This window comes from Equus caballus, chromosome X, assembly GCF_041296265.1.
Source record: "Equus caballus isolate H_3958 breed thoroughbred chromosome X, TB-T2T, whole genome shotgun sequence".
NCBI lineage: Eukaryota > Metazoa > Chordata > Mammalia > Perissodactyla > Equidae > Equus > Equus caballus.
In genome coordinates, this window is record NC_091715.1 from 76,034,469 (window position 1) to 76,057,147 (window position 22,679).

General features: G+C 33.3%; 1 pseudogene; it reads left to right on the plus strand.

Annotated features, from left to right (window-relative positions):
• The window catches only part of LOC100072471 (sodium/hydrogen exchanger 2-like), a 77,981-nt pseudogene extending 63,073 nt beyond the window's left edge, over nucleotides 1–14,908 (plus strand).
• The last annotated feature ends 7,771 nt before the right edge of the window (nucleotides 14,909–22,679 follow it).

A 22,679-nucleotide genomic window follows, 5' to 3' on the forward strand; every position in this document is an offset into this window, starting at 1 on the left:
AAAAACAAAGTTCGACTGAGTCAATTTCAGATAGCTGATTGGTTTTATTTTACAACACAAAATTCAATTGAATAAATTTTAGAGATATTATTGGCTTTATTCAATGATTCATGAACCAGGCAGTATCCAATCTAGCAGATAGAAAGGGGCTCCAAGGAGCTATACAAAATGAAAGACTTTTACAGGCAGAGGGGAGCAAGAACAAAGAAGTGACTAGGCAAAAAAGCACACTGGTTATTGCAAGGTTTCCTACTGCACAGTTATTGCAAGAGGATGGCACGGGTCTATCTGACAGATTACCTAACTAGTGTTGATCAGGTGATTCTTTTTTTTTTCTTTTTTCTGCGGACGATTCACCCTGAGCTAACATCTGTCCCAATATTCCTCTAGTTTTTAGTATGTGGGCCAGCACAGCATGGCCACTAACAGAGTGGTGTAGGTCTGTCCTGGGAACCAGGCTGGGCTGCCGATGTGGAATGTGCTGAACTTAACCACTAGGCCACGGGGGCGGGCCCTGATTAGGCTCTTCTTGATTGACCGGTTTAAGATTCCGTTTTTGGGAGAGCTGAAACTGTAATTAAGTCTCTGCTGATGTGGGGTGTAGCATAAGCATTCCCATTTGGGGTTTATTGTCTTGTTTTTAACACTTTCATAGAATGTATTACTATATCTATCTACCTATTATTTACCTGTCTTTCTATTTAACTTTCTATGGATCCATCTATTAATCATTTAGTTATTTTCTTTTCCACTTGTGTGATGTTTGTCTCCTCTACTATGTTATTAGTCCCATAAATGCAGGAAATATGTGTGGTTTATTCACCACTATGTAATCAGAGTCTAGTATAATATTTGCTCCAATGAAATGTGCAATAAACATCTGTGAAAAAAAGAAATAAATGAATAAATAGTAAATAAAAGTTAATTTGGAGTATGGATATGAATTATGAACATATATAAATCTTTGAAATCAAGGCCATGTTTTTTTTTTTTTAAACCGCGGCCTTGATTTATTCAATACTTCATTTAACCAGATATGCTAGTTACTACAGAGATTCAGCCACATGGCATAAAATTTTGTCTCTTGACGGTATTTTACTTCTTCAAATTGACAGAGTATAATAGTACAAAATACATAAACTGAGCTAAATGGGGAGATGTCACCGAGTCTGGTTGGTTTGACATCTTTCTTTCAGAAGCATTAATTTTGATCTATCCCTAGTAGACTGAGTGGAATGAATTAAGATAAGTGAGGGTGGAGAGTAGTGTGGATGGGTTTAAAAATGCAAATATGGAGTCACCCTTTTAAAAAAGACCAGGTCATTAGGCAGACCCGCTCACACTGGGAAGCTTTTTGCTCGTGATAAGCACTGTTAAAAGGATGTAGTTCTATCCCATGAAAGCATTGTATCATAATTTTTCAAATGTCAGAATAAATTTAGTGGGAGCTCACAACTCAAATGTCGCCTAAAAAGCAAGAATTACACAAAATTACATATGGAAACCCTGTAAGTAGGATGATCCCCTGACTTTTGGTAATTCAGATGCATTTACAAAAAACTGCATAGTTCCAAATTGGTAAAGAATCTCTGTGGAAACATGCTCTTTTGGTGTGTTAAAGAAATCAGGGCCACAATAAGGCATTTCTGTCATTTAAAAGTGCCAAAGAGCTGATGAAGAGCTAGGACACCTCTGAATTTCTTTTAAGTTTCAACTTTAACGTTAATGGAAATTATTATCTGCTTCTTTCCACATTTATGAAATAAGGTGAAAATGGGAACTTTATGGGAATGCATTTTCGAAGTCTTTTGAAAATGACAAAGTAGTGTGAAAGCTCACTTGAAAGCAGTAGGTTTTATTGTTTGTTTACAGCCATTTTTTTCCATATTCCACCTCAGGTTTTTGACTTTGGTTGATAGCTTTCTTTCTTAAAGCCCTTGTTCCCACATGTAAACTCTAGGACAAATCTCCACTCCTCTTTTACTTTTCATTCAACCATAGTTTGGTTTAAAAAACCAAAGGAAAACTTAATATTTTGGACAATTTCTAACTCTCCATTTTCTCTCCTCCTTACTTTACCATTTTAGTTTCACTCTTGCTTTCTCTTCTCTCTGTCTATAGAAGATGAACAAACAAACATCACTCACCCTTGCTGTTAGATCATTTAATGGTATTTTTAAATATGCATGCATTCGAAGTCTACAAAACTAATATTCCAATTACTATATTTCCAATTTAGGGCACTGTTATGTCAGGTCCAGGCAGGTAGAATCAGGTGTTAAGTGAATTTAGACTATGTAGTCAATCTGTTTAATTAAGGATTTAAGAATAAATATAAATTCAGACTCTCAAAATGACATAACTAGGCAAATTTCTCTAATAGTGAATATGTGGAATTCGTTATCCCTATCCTTCTCATGGCTTTAAATTCAGAGTGTCTACCCAAGGGAAAAATCCGAGCTTGTGGACCAGATCTGGTAGAAATAGCAATAATCTGCTAGATAAGAGCTGTTTATACAGGTTTTTTCCTATCCTCTGCTCTTATAAACATAACTGTAATTCAAACGATCCTATGTGACTGTGATCTAAAAGACAGATTGTAAGATTAATACTCAATCTCTATCAGACATAGTGGCCAATCAGTGCTCTCCATAGTCCAATTTTCAGTTTTAACTAGACCACGCATTTGCATAACACTGTGCAAAGTGCTTTCACATTTATTATTTCACTTTCTCACTCATATTACTTACATTAATGTTGTTGATGTAGCCAACAAATGTTTATTGAATGACTACTATATGCCAGGTAGCATTCAGAATGCTTGGAATACAACAGTAAGCAAAGTACACACTGATTTTTGACTTCTTTAAGCTTATTACCTAATCAGCATAATTTATTTTAAAGGTTAAATATGAGACTTCTGACACATTTGATTTTCTCTCATATTATTACTAGTAGCACTGGCAATATGTTCATTTTTCCAGAAGATCAGACAATGAGATAACCACATCAAAAAACATAGCGGGGCTACCTCTCAGCACAAAAATCTAAGAACACGATTTAAACTGCTAACCTCTCTCATCCCAGAGGACACTCAAAAATTTAAGACTTGTGCATATATGAAGATGTTTTATTTTAATCATTTTGACTTCTAACTAGTTTAACTACTTTACTCTACTTTAGGAAAATTTTTGGAACTTCAAATGTGATTTCTCATTCGTGAATTGATGTTGCAATATAATAGAAGAGCGATTTAGAATTATGCAATCTGAGCTAAAGAGTTATTCATCTTTAAAACTTACTTTATTGACATTAAGAATCTTTTAACTTGTTTTCAGGTTTCTTATCTCTAAAATGAGGGGTTTCTTAATGTGATCACTATTAGCTTTTTGTTAGAACAATTCTTTATTCTTTGGCATCCCTGATCCCTGCCCACTAAATGCCAGTAGTAAGTGACAGTCATTGTGACAACCAAAAATTCCCCCTCCCCATATTTTAAGAATGACTGAGAACTACCTTATCATCTCAGATTCCATTCAGTCCTAAAATTCCTATAACCCAAAAAAAGGGAAATCTCCAAAGAGCAACTTGGCTTACAGTAGCCATCCACGGGAACTCCTTCAAATTTCCAACATACCCGCATCTGCTCCTATCCTTTCTTCTTCTTACAACAGAGCTAGGAGCTCCTATCTCAAGTTATGCTCTGCAACCTATTCTTTTCTTATTTAAAAAAATTTTTATTGAGTTAATGATAAGTTACAATCTTGTGAAATTTCAGTTGTACATTATTGTTTGTCAGTCATGTTGTAGGTGCACCCCTTTACCCTTTGTGCCCACCCCCACCCCACCTTTCCCCTGGTAGCCACTAATCTGTTCTCTTTGTCTACATTTTAAAATTTCTCATATAAATGGAGTCATACAGAGATTGTTCTTCTCTATCAGGCTTATTTCACTTGACATTTCCCTCAAGGTCCATCCATGTTGTTGCAAATGGGACGATTTTGTTCTTTTTTAATCTATTCTTTTCTTGTCTTGCATTATCAATCATTTGTTTTCTCTCACATATATTCACACTCTTCTTCTCAGCTAGATCCTTGATCTTTCCCATCAACTTTAAACAGGCTTGAGTTACTCCTGTTTAAAACACAATACAATTAAACTAAAGTATACTTTCCCTTGACCTCATAGCCTTTGTTGTTCTCTCCTCTCTTGTTAAGGTTACTAATGGGCATTTTCCATCCTCATTTCACTTGAGCTTTCAGCAAGATTTCACTTGAGTTAAACTCCCACCTTCTTGAAATATTCTGTTTCTTGTGTTTTGTGACAACTCACTTTCTGATTTTCCTCTTACCTCCTGATTCCTCTTTCTCTGTCTCTTTTGTAGGCTTACTCTCATTGTTACATCACTAAATATCTGACTTCCTCCAAGATTCCTCTGGGCCCCTTTCTCTTCTCATTCTTTACTCTTTCCCTGATGATCTCATCCATACCTACATACAGCTTCATTTACTGACTCTACACATATGACTTACAAATTTAGATCTCCAGTCTAAATATCTCCTTTGAATTCTAGAACATATAGTCAACTGTTTTCTTGATATCCTCACTTAGATATCTTACAGGAATCTTAAGCTTTTTATGTCTGAAATTTAACTTTTAATTTTTCCTGTTAATCTGATTTCTACTTTTAGCTGAGTATTAATATCCTCTACCGCTTTTGCTCAAGCATGAAATCTTATCATCATTTTTTATACCTCCCTCTCATCACACTGCTCTCCCTTCATGTCTACTTGTTCACCACATCTGTTTCTCTATATCTCCTCTGCCAACATCTTTGTCTAAGCTCTTACCAACTCTTACTTGGAATGCTAAAATGCTCTCCTAAACATTCTTCTCATATCCATTAAGGCTCATTTTCTACACTTCTTTCACACTACAGCTAAAGTGATCTTTGTAAAGCCTGAATCTGGTCAGGCCATTTCATTAATCTTGGAAAAAAGTAAAAAAATAGTTAACCCAGCTTGAAAAGCTTTGCATTATCTAACTCCAGCCTATCTCTCTAGTCTTAACAATAATATGATTTCACTACAATCTACAGCCCAACCACACAGGGTTTTCAGTTTCTCTAATGTGCCAGGCCTTCTCCTACCTTAGGGACCTTATCAATGATATTTCTTCCTCAGCCTGGAATGCTTCTTTCCCCTTCATGTAGTTACTGTCTACTCATCTTTCAGATCTTAGCTTAGGTGTCACATCCTTAGAAAAACTTCCTCACCCTTCAGTTTAAAATGCGTTACTTTGCGTCAGATGGAGAAAGACAAATACCGTATGATTTCACTCGTATGTGGAAGACAAATTAAAGAAACACATATATACAGAGAACGGATTGGTGGTTACTAGAAGGGAAGGGAATGGGCGAGGGCAAAAAGGGTAAAGGGAGTTATTTGTACCATGATGGATAAAAACTAGACTTTTGGTGGCGAACATGATGTAGTCTATACAGAAGTTGAAATACAATGATATACATCTGAAATTTATATAATGTTATAACCAATGTTACCTCAATAAATAAATAAATAAATAAAATTTTGTCATAAACCAGCTTCATTTCCTTCAGAACACTTATCTCAGGTTGTAACTGTTCATTCATTAGTTCAATTATTCGACTAACGGCTCTCTCCCTGAGATATTACATACACTGTAAGCTCTGTAGGGCTACAGGCCCTTTTGACTTTACCTCCCCATTGTAACTCCGGTGTCTAATACAGAATCTGGCGCATAACGCATGCTCAATGAATATTGTGGCACAACTTAATGAATAATTATTAATATAGAATGTTTACTTCTTTTATTATGCCTCAAGACAATATTAAAGTAACATGACAAGAGGACTGTAATCTCATTCTTAATGGATAATGAATAAGGACAAAATGATGTGCCTGAGATAATTGGCAGAAATTGAAATGAAAGTCTCTTGCAGCATGTTGGCTCTGTGATTAGACTACTGCTTTCTAATTTTAAAATATGATGCTAAATATTTTTTATAGGTTTTATTAGATGACCTAGGTTTTTGTATACAGTATGTATCTTGATATTTGGGAGAGAAAATCCCAGCACTTCTCTCTGGTGCTAGTCCAATGATCTTTCTGAATTTTAAGACCATGTTCTAAATTCCGATCATGGTCACATTTAGACAAGTGTGCATGCACACACAGAGACAGACACACATACATGCACACACCAGAGAAATATTCAAGTGCTAACTTCATATGAAAGGAATGTGGTATTTTTGTTCCTCATTTTGTAGGGGATGAATATCTGTCCTCTTGTTAACTTATTAGATGTGACAAAAAGAAGAGAGATCTCTCCAACTGTGAGTGAACAAATTCTCACTTTGGGTGAGATGTCTATATATCATCTTGGTGATGTTGTTGACTGAAACTAACCCTTATATGTTAGGCCTTTACATGTTAGGTCTTTTATATTTGGATTTCTCTCCAAATAAAAGGAGACATTCATTTTATGACTTCTGAATACATATTTGTTATTTTGTGCCCATCTATAATTTGAAAATCAAGAAATCAGTTCTTTCAGTAAGGGGTAAGAGCAATGAAAATCTGGATCCTAGCCTTTGTTCTATTACTACCCAGCTTCCCACATTATGTTTTTTTTTAAGGGAATTTTTTTTTTGAGATTGTCACTTGAGCTAACATCTGTTGCCAATCTTCTTTTCTTCTTCTTCTTCTTCTCCCCCAAGCCCCCCCAGTACATAGTTGTATATTCTAGTTGTAAGTCCTTCTCTTTGTGGTATGTGGACGCCTCCTCAGCATGGCTTGATCAGTGGTGCCATGTCTGCATCCAGGATCCAAACTGGCGAAATCCCGGGTGGCTGAAGTGGAGCGCGCTACCTTAACCACTTGGCCATGAGGCCAGACCCTCTAAATTATCTTAGGAAAGTCTTTGTGGCCTTGGTTTCCTAATCAGTAAATTAAAAGGGCTGTTTATGTGATCTCTGAGGGACTATCCAGGTTGAATAATTTTGAATTATGAATGTTTTTAGTCCAAATTATGATTATGAGTGTTTTGGGTTTCTTTATCATACTAATTCTTAACACTAGAATGAATTTGTAAATGTGAACTCTATATCACTTGGTTTTATCTTGTTATGGAAATAGAATTTGAAATGTTGTTTATCCCAAGCAGGCTGCTATAAAATATAACAGAAATATGGAAATATAGAAAATATTAAAAGTAATTTAAGATACTCTTAGATTTATTAATATTGAATCTGGGAATTTTAATCAAAGAGAAGAAGAGCACTTAGTGTTCATTTTGCTTCTAATTTCAATGTGGCACAGTTCATGATTTTCTGGTATACATTTTCTACACATATAATGGCTTTCTTCATGTAAAACACATAAGTCATTAATATTATGATCTAAGGATGTGTACATACAAGCATGACTAATTCAACTTACAGTCTTTTCTTCAAATTTTAATACTTGATTACTCTAATTGTAAAAAGAAATATGTTGGGATTTTATTATAAATGAATGACATTTTTAGGTTATTTTAGGGGAAATTCATGTTTTTGCTGTCTTATTCCTACCATATGAATGACTTTTAATGACCACATAATATATATTATATTGATAAGAAATAATTTATTTAACCAATATATAGGACCAAATCAAGCTTTATATTCTTTTTTGAACTTTATATTTTAAAAATGTCAAGGATACAGAATTTCAAAGATAGTTCAATGAATACACATGTGCCCTTTACCTGGATTCATTATTACCTTTTCCACCTTTGCTTTACCACTCTCTGTCTACATATTCACATGTTATAATTATCATTTACTGAGTCATTTGAGACTAAGTTGCAAACATCCTGACTATTCACTGCTAAATACTTCAGCATGTATTAATATTTCCTAAGGAAAAGGACATTCTAGTACATAATCACAACTATTTATCAAATTCAGAAAGTTTAAAATTGATACAATAGTGTTATCTAATATAATTCCATATTCAAAATTTTGCCAAATGTCCCAGCAATGATTTTTATAGCATTTTTTCCTCCTGATCTAAGATCATACATTGCATTTAGTTGTCATATCTTTTTAATTGCCTTTAATCTAAAACTGTTTTTCAGCTTTTTGTTGTCTTTAATGGCACTGGCATTTTTAAAAATTTGTTTTGTTTTGTAGAATATCACTAAAATCGGATTTATTATTTCCTCATAGATATATTTAGGCTATGCATTTTTTGTGATGTTATGTCAAATTAAACATTTAATCTTAGTATTTAAAGCCCTTTGTCAACTACCCCCTCTTCGCCATCCTTGACCCAGATCTACCCAACTTGCTTTTTCCTAAATCTCTTACAGAGTTCCTTATTTTCTTCCATACATTTTATTCATGATGCTCCCATTACATAGAACGACATTTTTTTCACACATACCCCCATTTCTTCAGGACCAGCTCACGGTGCATATTTTCATATAAGCCTTCTCTAACTCCACTTTTTCCTATTTATTTCCTAAATTTGAATTTTCTTGTAGTATTTATACACATACTCATGCCAAATTTGAACTCTACTGTCAATGCACATGCTTTGATCTCTATCCACTTCTTTGTCTTGCCTCTCCAATTTGGTCCTAAGTCCTTTGAGGACAGGGGCCATGTCTTTTACATCTTTTGTTTCCTTCACTGTACAAAGTTCAGATCTTTGATAGGTGAATGAATCTGTCATATGATACCAATTGATATGCGCATTTTCAATTTTAAATAGAATGTCTCTAGTGCTCACACTTTAGATTTATCCCACTAGAGTCAATCAAGCCAAGGGAAACAAAGACTATGAAGAAAACCTCTTGCACCAAAGATAGAAATATTAGCTAAGCTGTAATAAATTAGGCATTGTATATAATTAGGAAGGATATCATCATGAGTATTTTCTTATTTAACAAGCCATGTCTATGTAATTAAAACGCAATGGAGGGCTCAATATATATTTAATGTATTTGAGAAATATACAGAATAATTCTGATTAATTCAGGATCCTAAATGTGAATCCTCTTTTATCTAAATTATACAGATTGGCTCTCATTATTCTCTGAAATGATGATAGAAATATTTAAATTTCCCTTGGTCTAATAATATATATATATATATGGCAATATTAAGATAAGAAGCATGCTAAATATTTAGGATTTTATATGTATTTATTAATGATAATATCTTTCAGAATTTGAATGGAGAATAAACTTTTAATTACAAGATTATCATAAAAATGTTGTAAGTTTGTGTATACAGGAAAAGTCAGTTCAATTATCATTAGATGATAGCATACTCAAGAAAATTCTCAAAGTCACTTCATATCCATTAGGGCGGCTATTAAAAAAAATAGAAAATAACAAGTATTGGCAAAGATGTGCTGAAATTGATACCTTTATAATTGTTGTTTAGGATGTAAAATGGTGCAGCCACTGTGGAAGATGATGCGATGATTCCTCCAAAAAGTTAAACATAGAATTACCATGTGATTCAGCAATTCCACTTCTGGGTATATATCCAAAGAAGTGAAAATAGAGACTGGAAGAGATATTTGAATACCCTTGTTCAAAGCATCATTGTTTACAGTAGACAAAGTGTGGAATGACCTAACTGGCCATTAGCAGATGAATAGATAAACAAAATGTAGTATACGCATACAACAAAGTAGTAATCAGCCTTAAAAAGGAAAGAAATTCTAACACGTGCTACAACATGGATGAACCACTAGGACATTGTGCTAAGTGAAATAGGCCAGTTACAACAAGACAAATACTGTATGATTCCGTTTATATGAGGTACCTAAAATAAGCAAATTCATAGAGACAGAAAGTAGAATTGTGGTTTCTGAGGTCTAGGGGAAGGTGAAAATCAGGAGTTATTGTTTAATGGGTACAGTTTCAGTCGGGGAAGACAAAGCAGTTCTTGAGATAGATGGTGGTGATGGTTGCACAAAACTGTGAATATATTTAATACCACAGGATTGTACATTTAAAAATGGTTAAAAAGGGGGAAAAAAGAAAAATCTCAAAGCCCATTTGAAACGCTTGTATGAAACAGCATAATTCTGATGCCTGGTCTCAGTCATCAAAGTTAATTTGATTTGCCATTTTCCTTGCATAATGAGTAAGTAATTTAAGTTAAATTTCAATCTATTGAAATTCTATCTATATCTTTATTAAAGCCATTTTTGAGCATGTACTATCAACACTGTATATACACTTATTTGGTTGTATATAGAGTCTACAATGGTATGGATAAGAAAATGTTTTAGCACTCATGAACACAACTGTCCTTGGAAATATTTTTGCTTATATATCTACTAGTCTAGATATGCAAGTATATTTTTAAATACTGAGATAAATGGATTTAAGAGTAAAAATTCCCTGAATGCATGGATTTGCTACCCTTAAAGCTGAGAGTTCTGCTTTTTAATGTGCCTTTCTACACTCCTCACTCACCACCCCACCCTCAATTAGCCTTTCAGAGCATCGTTATAATGCATCTATTTTTTGATACTTCAGCTTTCATGAATGTGTTTGTGGAATTCATATATTTACGTGTTGAATCCTTATAAGGAATCCAGATATATATGTATATATTTTTTGCAGGCACAACCATGAAACAACCATGTTAATCACATCCTCAGCACCTCTGGATCAAGACTGTATGGATAATACTCAAGAAATATTGACCACAAATCTTTATAAAATCAGGAGAGTGGTAAGATTTTTTCAGTACATATTATTTTATTAGTCACACAAATAAAATAAATCTAGTTACTTTTCTTTTTATCATTCCAAATGAATCTTGCTCCCCATATATGTCACAGAAATATTGTCAGGGTAAATGAAATGACATCAGTGTTTCAGTTACATTCAGACTTGTTAGTCATAGAAAAGTACTTTAACATTTTCTATTTAATAGATAGTGCAGTGCATTACATGATGCCCAAGCGTCCTGAAAGATGATGACATTTTCTTAAATATACTTTTTTTTACAGTAAACTCTAAGCTACTTAGAAAATTACAAAAATTGGGTATTTCATTTATTAATTTATTTTTGCTAGAAAACTGCCAAATTCTTAAAAGTTTAGATTATGATAAAATAGACCAAATACATCTAGATTGAAGAGTATGTAATATTTATTTGATAATTCAGAAATATGGGCATTCCTAAGCTCATTAAAATCCTGTCTTTCTCTCTTCCTCACCGAAAAAAAAAATTTGCACATGAACAGGTACAATCTCATTTTGAAATTTAAAAGTTTACTTTCATGTTAGAAATGGTTTGATTTAAACTCGCATATTTTTAGGTCATTGCTTTTAAGACAATTTTTGCCTGTGTACATTTTGTAACCCTGGATAAATAAACGTAATGGAAATGCCAGTTAACATAAATGTCAAAAGCATTCTGTTTGGTAGCATGCTGGATGGCAGAGTTACTGTGTGATGGAGAGGCTTAGAGAATAGAGCTCAATAGATATGAAAATTACTTTGAGCTCTTGAAAGAAAAGCTGGAAAGCAATTACAGCAATAAATATCTAATAATAATAGATAAATATTACATTTTAATGCCAATTTACATGTGATCCAAATTATTTTCTCAAAATGGTATAACAATACAATATCCTTGTTCCCTAGGTTTATCATTTATAAGTACTACTTCTTACATTAGAGTGTGAAGTAGTTATAACGTTCAAAGTGTTGTGAATGAATATGACTACATTCTGCATTGTCACTCTTTCTAAAGAATTGAATATAGTTTTGTTTTTTAAACTTAAATATCTGGCTAAAATAAAAGGCAGGGTCCTGGGGGAAGATGGAGAAACAATTATCTAAGTGAGGGAAAATAGGGCCTATGGCATCTTTATGGTCTCTGTTGCAGATGAATAAACACTTCTTTCTGGTGACTTAGATTTCAAACTCTCTGAAGGTACAGATGATTTCTGTAGATCATATCCAACTTCAGAAATCTGTGATACTACAAATAGTGATTTGAACAGATTTACCATCTTTCAAAATAGAGCTTGAGGCTATAGATTAATAAAGGCAGTTAATTTTTTTATGTGCCATGCACTGCTAAAATATGCCATGCTAATACTTACATGGGTTATTTTAGTTATACCTCATAATACTCTATGAAGTTAGTAGCATTATTATTTCCATTAAAACACTGAGAAAATTGTTTAGAGAGGTTATGCAACTTTCCCATGGTGGTACAGTTAGTAAGCAGGAAAACTAAAACTTATGCCTAAGTTGTTTGATTTCAGTCATTATTGCAAAGCAACCCTCAACCAAGTTGTTCTTTTACAGTTCAAATACTTCCATAGGACTTTCATAGGTAGTAGGCAAGGTTGCTTTCTAGTCTACTTGGGCAGATGAACGCATCTGTTTATTAAAATTTATTATTATTTTTTCAAACATAAAAAAGTGTAAAAAATATAATGAATCTTTACATATCTATCACCCAAGTTAAAAAGTTATCAGGATTTGCAATTTTAGCTCATCCATTCCTCACTCCCACTTACTTTTTATTCTGGAGTAATTTTAAGGCATATCTTGGACATATTATCATTTCACCCACAAATACTTCAATATGCTAACAGATAAAATGCAACCACGATATCATTATCACATCCCCAAATTAACAATAATTGCTGAATGTTATTTAAAAAACAGTATATTTCACTTTCCCTTATTGTCTCAAAAAAATATGTTTATGTTTTGTTTGTTTGAAACAAGATCCAATCAAGGTCATGTGTTTGTGTTAGATTAATAGATCTCTTTTAATCTCTAACAGGTTCACTCTGCCCCTTTGACAAGCGACTCATTTGTTTAAGAAAGTGTGTAATTTGTCCTGTAGAACTTCTAAGTCTCTGGATTTGGTTGACTGTATCTTTGTGATATTTTTTAACATGTTCCTTCTAATCTCCCGATCTCCATTAAGTCAATAGATTTAGAGGTTGAGTTAGATTCACTCTTAATTATTTTAGCAAAAGTACTTCATAGGTGATGCTCTTTACTTCATATAGTATTAAAATAGAATGAATATAATTTCCTTAAGTTGATCAGTGGGTTCAAGATTTGTCAGCCTGATCCATTCATTGAAAAATTCCCCAATCAACTTTGATGATTGTTGCCAAGGTTCTTAATTTCATTAGAAGTTGAAAAAAGATAAATTTCTAATGTATCAGTCCTTCTGTATTTATTACCTGAAATTCTTCTATAAAGAGAAATTAATTCATCAACTATTGGTAAACCTTGAAGTTTCTTTATAGGAAAAGCAGGATACATGCCTTATTTTTTCATTTTACTACTATATTGTTTATTTATTGTAATATATTTATTAATATATTTTACCATAAGGAGTTGGTGTGCTAGCAACCTCCAAATGTGACTAGTGAGGTTTATGTATCTTTATGAATAGATAGATTTGTATGTATTTGATGTATTTTGTGTTTGATATATATTTGATGTGTTACAGTTTTTAATCTTATTGACACTTAATATTTAAATAGCCCCATCATTGGCCAGTGGATACTGTTTAAAGTTGGCCTTTGTGTGTTTTTAACATGACTCCAGTCATCTTAGATAGCTTCCTGGCTGTCTGGTATGATAAGATATCTAAGGATCATCTGATATATTCCTGATTCAGACTTTGAAGCAGCTATTTCTCCAAGCTTCTAGTTCTTTGTAGTGATAATGGCATTTACAGATCACAATCTGAGCATCGTTGATACACGTATGGCATTACTTTTAGACTTTTTTGGTAGATAAAGCGAGGAAATTTTATATATATAGTTTTTAAAAGGGAAAAAAGTCCCGATATCTTACAGATATTTCTACTTAAAATATTATAGGAATTCTATCTAACTCTGATTTTATATTTGTATCTATTTTCTCTTAGACTGAAATATATGCCTGTGTGTGTATGTAATGTTTTAAACTTATGGATCGATATTGTTACTGACAAGACTACTAAATGCAATATAACATTTCTTTACAATTTTTTAGTCTTTAGGACATATCCATTAGATAAGCACAATGAAAACACTGTTTTCAAGTCACTTGAAATTATTTTTCAGCTGGTTATGTCATGAACTTGATAAATAGCTGAGATTATTTTGCTCAGCTTGTTTTTCAAAACAGATTTATTAAGGTATGTATGACATACAGTAGACTGCACATATTTAAGGTATACAATTTAATAGGGTTTGACTATGGATACTTTCAAGTACATGCACCACAATCAAGATAAGGAACACATTCACCACTCCCAAGAGTTTCTTTGTTCCCTTTTGAAACCCTTCCTCCTGCTTCTCTCTGCAAACTCTATTCAAAGGCAACCAAATGATCTGCCTTCTGTCTCTATATATTAATTTGCATATCCTAGAATGTTATGTAAATGGAATTACATTTTATATACGTTTTTATTGCCTGGCTTCTTTCACTAAACATAATTATTTTGAGATTCTTCCACATTATAGACGGTATTGATAGTTCATTCCTTCCTATTACAGGACTCTATTGTATCAATATACCACAATTTGTTTATTTATTCACATGTTGATGGATATTTGGGTTGTTTTCACTTATTGGCTGTTACAAATACGGCTACAATAAACATCTGTGTACAAGTGTTTGTATGGACATAAGCTTTAATTTATCTTTGATAAATATCTTGAAGTGGAATTGTGTGGTAGGTTTATGTTTACATTTTTAGGAAACTGCCAAACTATTTCCCAAAGTGGTTGGAACACTTAACATTTCCACCAGCAATACAGGCATACCTAGGAGATATTGCAGGTTTCAGTTCCAGACCACTGCAATAAAGCGAACATTGCAATAAAGAGAGTCACATAAATTTTTTAGTTTCTCAGTGCATGTAAAAGTTATATTTACACCATACTGTATTTTATTGTGTGCAATAGCACTATGTCTAAAAGATCTACATGCTTTAATTAAAAAATATTTTCTTGCTAAAAACTGCTAACCATCGTCTATCATCTGAGCCTTCAGTGAGTTGCAGTCTTTTTGCTGGTGGAGGTTCTTGCCTCTATGTTGATGGCTGCTGACTGAAAGGGTGATGGTTGCTGAAGGTTGGGGTGGCTGTGGCAGTTTCTTAAAACAAGACAACAGTAAAGTTTGCAGCATCAATTGACTCTTCCTTTCATGAATGATTTTTCTGTAGCGTGCAATGCTGTTTGACAGCATTTTACCCACAGCAGGACTTCTTTCAAATTGGAGTCAATCCTTTTAAACTCTCCTACTGCTTTATCAACTAAGGTTTTGTAATATTCTAAATCCTTTATTGTGTTTTCAACAATCTTCACAGCATCTTCACTAGGAGTAGATTCCATCTCAAGAATCCGCTTTCTTTGCTCATCTATAGGAAACAAATCCTCATCCATTAAAGTTTTATCATGAGATTGTAGCAATTCAGTCACATCTTCAGGCTTCACTTCTAATTCTAGTTCTCTTGTTATTTCCACCACATTTGCAGTTACTTCCTCCACCAAAGTCTTGAATCCCTCAAAATCATCCATGAGGGTTGGAATCAGTGTCTTCCAAACTCCTGTTAATATTGATATTTTGACCTCTTTCAATGAATCATGAATGTTCTTAATGGCATCTAGAGTGGTGAATCCTTTCCAGAAGGTTTTAAATTTACTTTGTCTACGTCCATCAGAGGAATCACTGTCTATGGCAGCTGTAGCCTTACAAAATGTATTTCTTAAATAAGAAGACTTAAAAGTCAAAATTACTCCTTGATCCATGGGCTGCAGAATGTATGTTATGTTAGCAGGCATGAAAACAGCATTAATCTCATTGTACATCTCCATCAGAGCTCTTGGGTGACCAGGTGCCTTGTCAATAGCAGTAATATTTTGAAAAGAACCTTTTTTTCCTGAGCAGTAGGTCTCAACAGTGCACTTAACCTATTCAGCAAAACCATGTCTTAAACAGATATGCTGTCCTCCAGGCTTTGTTGTTCCATTTATAGAGCACAGGCAGAGTAAATTTAACACGATTCTTGAAAGCCCTAGGATTTTTGGAATGGTAAATGAACATTAGCTTCAACTTAAAATCACCAGTTGCCTTAGCCTCTAACAAGAGAACCTGTCCTTTGAAGCTTTGAAGCTGGGCATTGACTTGTCCTCCCTGAAGAGCTATGAAAGTCCTAGATTGCATTTTCTTCCAATATGAGCCTGCTTTGTCTACTTTGAAAATTTGTTGTTTAGTGTAGCTACCTTCATTAATTATCTTAGCTAGATGTCCTGGATAACTTGCTGTAGCTTCTAAATCAGCACTTACTACTTCACCTTGTACTTTTATGTTACACAGATGGCTTCTTTCCTTAAACCTCATGAATCAACCTCTACTAGCTTCAAAATTTTCTTCTTCAGCTTCCTCATCTCTCTCAGCCTTAATAGACTTGAAGAGAGTTAGAGTCTAGTTCTGGATAAGGCTTTGGCTTAAGGAAATGTTGTGGCTGGTTTGATCTTCTATCCAGACCACTAAAACTTTCTCCATATCAGCAATAATGCTGTTTCATTTTCTCATTTGTGTGTTCACTGTAGTAGCACTTTTATATAGCTACTTTAGTAGGTGTGAAGTGGTATCTCATTGTGGTTTTAAATGTATTTCCCTAATGACTAGTGAGGTTGAGAAATCTTTCCACATGATTGCTGGTCATTTGTACATCTTCTTTGGGGAAATATCTATTCAAGTATTTTGCCTATCTTTTAATTAGATTGTCTCTTTGTTGTTGAGTTATAAGTTCATGTATTCTTCATACTAGTCTCTTATCAGGTATGTAATTTGCAAATATGTTATCCGCTATATAGGCTGCCTTTTCACTATTTTGATAATGTTCTTTGATGCACAAACATTTTTAATTTTGATGAAATCCAATTTATGTATTTTTTTAAATTGCTCATGGTTCTAGTTTCATATCTAAGAATCAATTGCCAAACCCAAGTTCATGAAAATTTTCCCCTCTGTTTTTTTCTGAGTTTTATTCATTTAGCTTTTATATTTAGGTTGTTGATCCTTTTTGAGTTAATTTTTGTACATGGTGTGAGGTAGGGGGCCAAATTCATTTTCATGTGGTTATACAGTTCTAGCAGCATAACTTGTTGAAGAGACTGTCCTTTCCCCAATGAATGATCTTGGCACCCTTGTCGAAATTTAGTTGGCCATAGATCTAAGGGTTTATTTCAGAGCATGAAATTCTATACCACTTTTCTAGTCATCTATCCGCATGCCAGTACCACACTTATTTGATTACATTCCATAAGTTTTGGTATTTTATGTTTTGCTTTTATTCACCTCAAATTATTTTCTAATTTCCCTTGTGATATCTTTTTTGACTCACCTGTTATTTTAAGAGTGTGTTGTTTAATTTCCATATTTTTGTGAATTTTCTGGCTTTCTTGCTGTTATTGATTGTTAACTTCATTCCATTATCGTCAGAGAAGATACTTTGTGCGATTTTAATCTTTAAAACTTATTTAGACTTCTTTTGGGCCTAAGATACAATCTATCCTGGGACACATTCCACATGCACTTGAGAAGAATTGTGTGGAGTGTTCTATAGATGTCTGTTAGGTATAATTAGTTTGTAGTGTTCAAGTCCTATATTTACTTACCAATCTGTCCACATGTTCCAGTCATTATTGAAAGTGGATATTGAAGTTTCCAACCATTATTGTAGGACTACTATTATCTCTCTTTTCAATTCCGTCAATATTTGTTTCATATATTTTGGGACTTTCTTGTTTATTGCATAAATATTTGTAATTTGATATCCTTTAGATGAATTGACTTTTTTAATCAATAGAAACAATTTGACTTAAAGCTTATTTTGTCTGATATTAGTATAGTCACCCCAGCTTTCTTTTAGTTACCTTTTGCTTGGAATGATCTTTGTCTATACTTTCACTTTCAACCACTTTTGATTTTGCATCTAAAGGGAGTCACTTGTAGACAGCATATAGTTAAGCCGTATGTTTTTTTCCATTCTGCCTATATGTCTTTTAATTGGAGAGCTTAATCCATTTACATTTAAATTAATTAATGATAAGGAAAGACTCACCTGCTATTTTACTATTTGTTTCTCTATATGTCCTATAACTTTTCTGTACTTCATTTCCTCCATTACCATCTATCTTCTTTTGTGTTTCAGTTTTCTGTAGTGTACCAGTTTGATTCTCTTCTTTTTCTATAAATTTTTAAGATATTTTCTTAGTGGCGAAATGAGAATTACCATTGGCATCCTAAATTTATGTCTAGTTTGCACTGATACCAACTTAGCTTCAATGGCATACAAAATCTCTGCTCCCCTACATCTCTGCAACCTTTATGTCACACATTACATATTCATACATGTATGTCCATTAACAGTGAGTTTTAATTGTTGTTTTATGCATTTGTCTTTTAAATCATATAGGGAACAAAAATATGTTGCAAACAAAATGCATAATAATACTGAATTTTGTATTTACCTATGCAATTATCATTGTTGGAATCAATTATTTCTTTATATGGCTTCAAGTTACTGTCTAATGTCTTTTCATTTCAGCCTAGTGGACTTTCTTTAGCATTTCTTGTAGGTCTACTAGCAGTGAATTCCCTCAGCTTTTGTTTATCAGGGAATGTCTTAATTTTATCTTCATTTTTAAAGGATAGTTTGCTAGATGTAGAACACTTTCTTTTAAAACCAAAATTGAGGTGTGACTGACATACAAAAAGCTGTACATATTTAATGTATACAAGTCTGGAGATAAGTACACACCCTTGGAACAGTCACCTTAATCTGTGCCATAAGCATATCCATCACATCCAAAAGTTTCCTCTTACCCTCTTTATTTATTATTATTATTACTATTTGATAAGAATACTTAACATAAGATCTACCCTCTTAACAAATTTTTAAATAGACAATACAGTATTGTTAACTATAGGCATTATGCTGTACAGTAGATCTCTGTGACTTATTCATCTCACATAACTGAAACTTTGTGCTCTTTGACTAATAACACCTATTTCCCTTTCCCCCAGACTCTGTCAACCACTGTTCTACTCTCTGCTTCTATGAGCTTGACTATTTTAGATTCTTCATGTGAGAAGAATCATGTAGTATTTGTCTTTCTGTGTCTGGTTTACTTTACTTAGTATAGTGTCCTCCAGGTTCATCGATGTTTTCATAAATGGCAAGATTTCCTTCTTTTTGAAGCCTAAATAATATTCCATATTACTCATATACCACATTTTCATTATCCATTTGTCTGTAAATGGGCATTTAGCTATTGTGAATAACGCTTCGATGAACGTGAGAATGCAGATATCTATCTTCAAGATCCTGATTGCCGTCTTTTTGGATATGTATCCCAACATGGGATTGCTTGATTATATGATAGTTTTGTTTTTAATTTTTTGAGGAACTTCCATACTGTTTTCCACAGTAGCTGCACCAATGTACATTCCCTCCAACAATGTACTAGAATTCCCTTTTCTAAACATCCTCACCAACACTTAGCATTTTTTAAAACTTTTTTTGAGGAAGATTAGCCCTGAGCTAACATCTGCTGCAAATCCTCCTCTTTTTGCTGAGGAAGATTGGCCCTGAGCTAAGATCCATGCCCATCTCCCTCTACTTTATATGTGGGATGGCTGCCACAGCATGGCTTGCCAAGCGGTGCCATGTCTGCCCCTGGGATCCAAATCAGCAACCCCTGGGCCGCCAAAGCAGAACATGCAAACTTAATCGCTGTGCCACTGGTCCAGCCCAACACTTAGCATTTTTTTAATTATAGACGTCCTAACAAGTATGAGGTGATATCATATTGTGGTTTTGATTTATTTTTTCCTTGATGATTAATAATGTTGAGCAACGTTATATATACTTGTTGGCCATTGTATGTCCTCTTTGGAGAAATGTTTATTCGGTTCCTTTGCCCATTGTTTAATCAGGTTATTATTATTATTTTTTCTGCTACTGAGTTGTAGGAGTTCCTTATATATTTTGTATATTAACCTTTTATCAGATAAATGATTTGAAAATTTTTTTTTCCATTCTGTATGTTGCTTTTCATTTTGTTGTTTCTTTTGCTGTACAGAAGCTTTTTAGTTTGATATAGTCTCACTTGTCCATTTTTGCTTTGGCTACCTGTGTTTTTAATGTCATATCTAAGAAATCATTGCCAATACCAATGTCAACATGCTTTTCCTTTATGTTTTTTCTTAGGAGTTTTACTGTTTCAGGATTTATGCTTAAGTTTTTAATCTATTGTGAGTTGGTTTGTGTATATACTTCAAGATAAGGTTCCACTTTCATTCTTTTGCAAGTTCATAACCTGTTTTCCTAACACCATTTGTAGAAGAGACTATTCTTTCCTCATTGTGTGTTCTTGGTATGTTTGTTGAAGATCAGTTGAATATATATTCATGGAGTCATTTTCGGCCTCTCTGTTCTGCTCTGTTGGTGTATATGTTTATTTTTAAATTTTTTTAACAATTTATTTATTTGATTTTTTACTGTGATAACATTGGTTTATAGCACTATATAAATTTCAGGTGTACATTGTTATATTTTTTTTTTCTGTGTAGATTACATCATGTTCACCACCAAAAGCCTAATTACAATCTATCTCCACACACGTGCCTTAACCCCCATTCCCCTCTGGTAACCGCCAATCCGATCTCTGTTTCTATGTGTTTGTGTGTCGCTGTTTTTATCTTCCACTTATGAGTGAGATCATACGGTATTTGACTTTCTCCCTTTGACTGGTTTCACTGGCATAATACCCTCAAGGTCCATCCATGTTGTCACAAATGGCTGGATTTCATCATTTCTTATGGCTGGATATATGTCTATTTTTAAGCCAGCACTGTACTGTTTTATTTACTGCACTATTATAATATGTTTTGAAATCAAGAGGTATGATGCCTCCAGCTTTGTTTTTCTTGCTCAAAATTTCTTTGAGTCTTCGGGATCTTCTGTGGTTCCATATGCATTTTAGAAATTTTTTTCCATTTCTGTAAAAAATTGTCTTTGGAATTTTGATAGGAATTGCTTGAATCTGTAGATCACTTGGAGTAGTATGGACATTAAAAAATATTAATTCTTCCAACTTATGAACACAGGTTTATTTCCATTTATTTGTGTATGCTATAATTTCTTTCATCAGTGACTTATAGGCTTCGGCATACAAGTCTTTCACCTACTTGGTTAGGTTTATAACTAGGAATTTTATTCTTTTTGGTGCTATTGTAAATGGAGTTGTTTTCTTTATTTCATTTTTGGATAGTTCATTGTTGGTATGCAGAAAAACAACTAATTTTTGTAGATCAATTTTTATCCTGAAATGTTACTCAATTTGCTTCTTAGTTGTAACAGTTGTTTGGTGGATTTGCTAGGATTTTCTATATAACTTCATGTTATCTGCAAACAGAGATCATTTTACTTCTTCCTTTCCAGTTTGGATGGCTTTTATTTCTTTTTCTTGCCTAATAGTTCTGGTTCAGAATTTTAGTACTCTGTTGAGTAGAAATGGTAAGAATATGCATCCTTGCCTTGTTCCAGATCTTAGAGGAAAAGCTTTCAGGTTTCACCATTGAGTATGAGGTTAGCTGTGGACTTTTCCATATATGGCTCTTTAATTGTTTTTGATTTGATTTGTTCAGAATTTCTATTGCTTCTTGATTCAGTCTTGATAGTTTGTATAATTTCAGGAATTTATCCATTTCTTCTTGGATGTCCAGTTTGTTGACATATAATTGTTCATAATAGTCTCTTATGAACTTTTTTCATTTCTGTGGCATTGGTTGCAATGTTTCCTCTTTCATTTCTGATTTTATTTGAGTGTTCTCTCTTTTTGTCTTCACCTAGCTAGTATTGTCAATTTTGACTGTCTTTTAAAAAAAAACCCAAATTTCAGCTTTGTTGATGTTTTCTGGTTTTTTTTATATTCTCTAGCTCATTTATTTTTGTTCTATTTTTTTCATTTTCTTCCTCCTGCTAATTGTGGGCTTTGTTGTTGTTCTTTTTCTAGTTCTCTGAAGTCTAGTTAGGTCATTTATTTTTGAGATCTTTCTTTTTTAATGTAGGCCTTCTCCACTATAACCTGCTTTCTTATTACTACTTTTGCTATCTGCTGTAAATTTAAGCATGCCATGTTTTGGTTTTCATTTGTCTTAACATATTTTATACTTTCTCTTTTGATTTCTTTTTTTTACACAATGGTTGTTTAATAGAGTGTTGTTTAATTTCCATGCATTTTGAGTTTTTCCAATTTTCTTTTGTTACAGTTTTCTAGTTTTACTCCATTGTTGTCAGAAATGACACTTGAAATGAATTTCATGTTCTTAAATTTGTTAAGGCATGTTTTTTGACCTACCATGTCTATCCTAGAGAATGCTTCATGTGTGCTTGAAAAGAATTTGCATTTTGCTGTTGTTGTGTGAAATGATCTGCATATGTCTATTAGGTTCCATTTGGTCTACAGTGTTGTTTAAGTCTGCTGTTTCCTTATTGATTTTCTGTCTGGATGATCTATCCATTATTGTAAGTAGTGAACTGCAGGTTTCTACTGTTGTTGTATTACTATTTCTTCAGA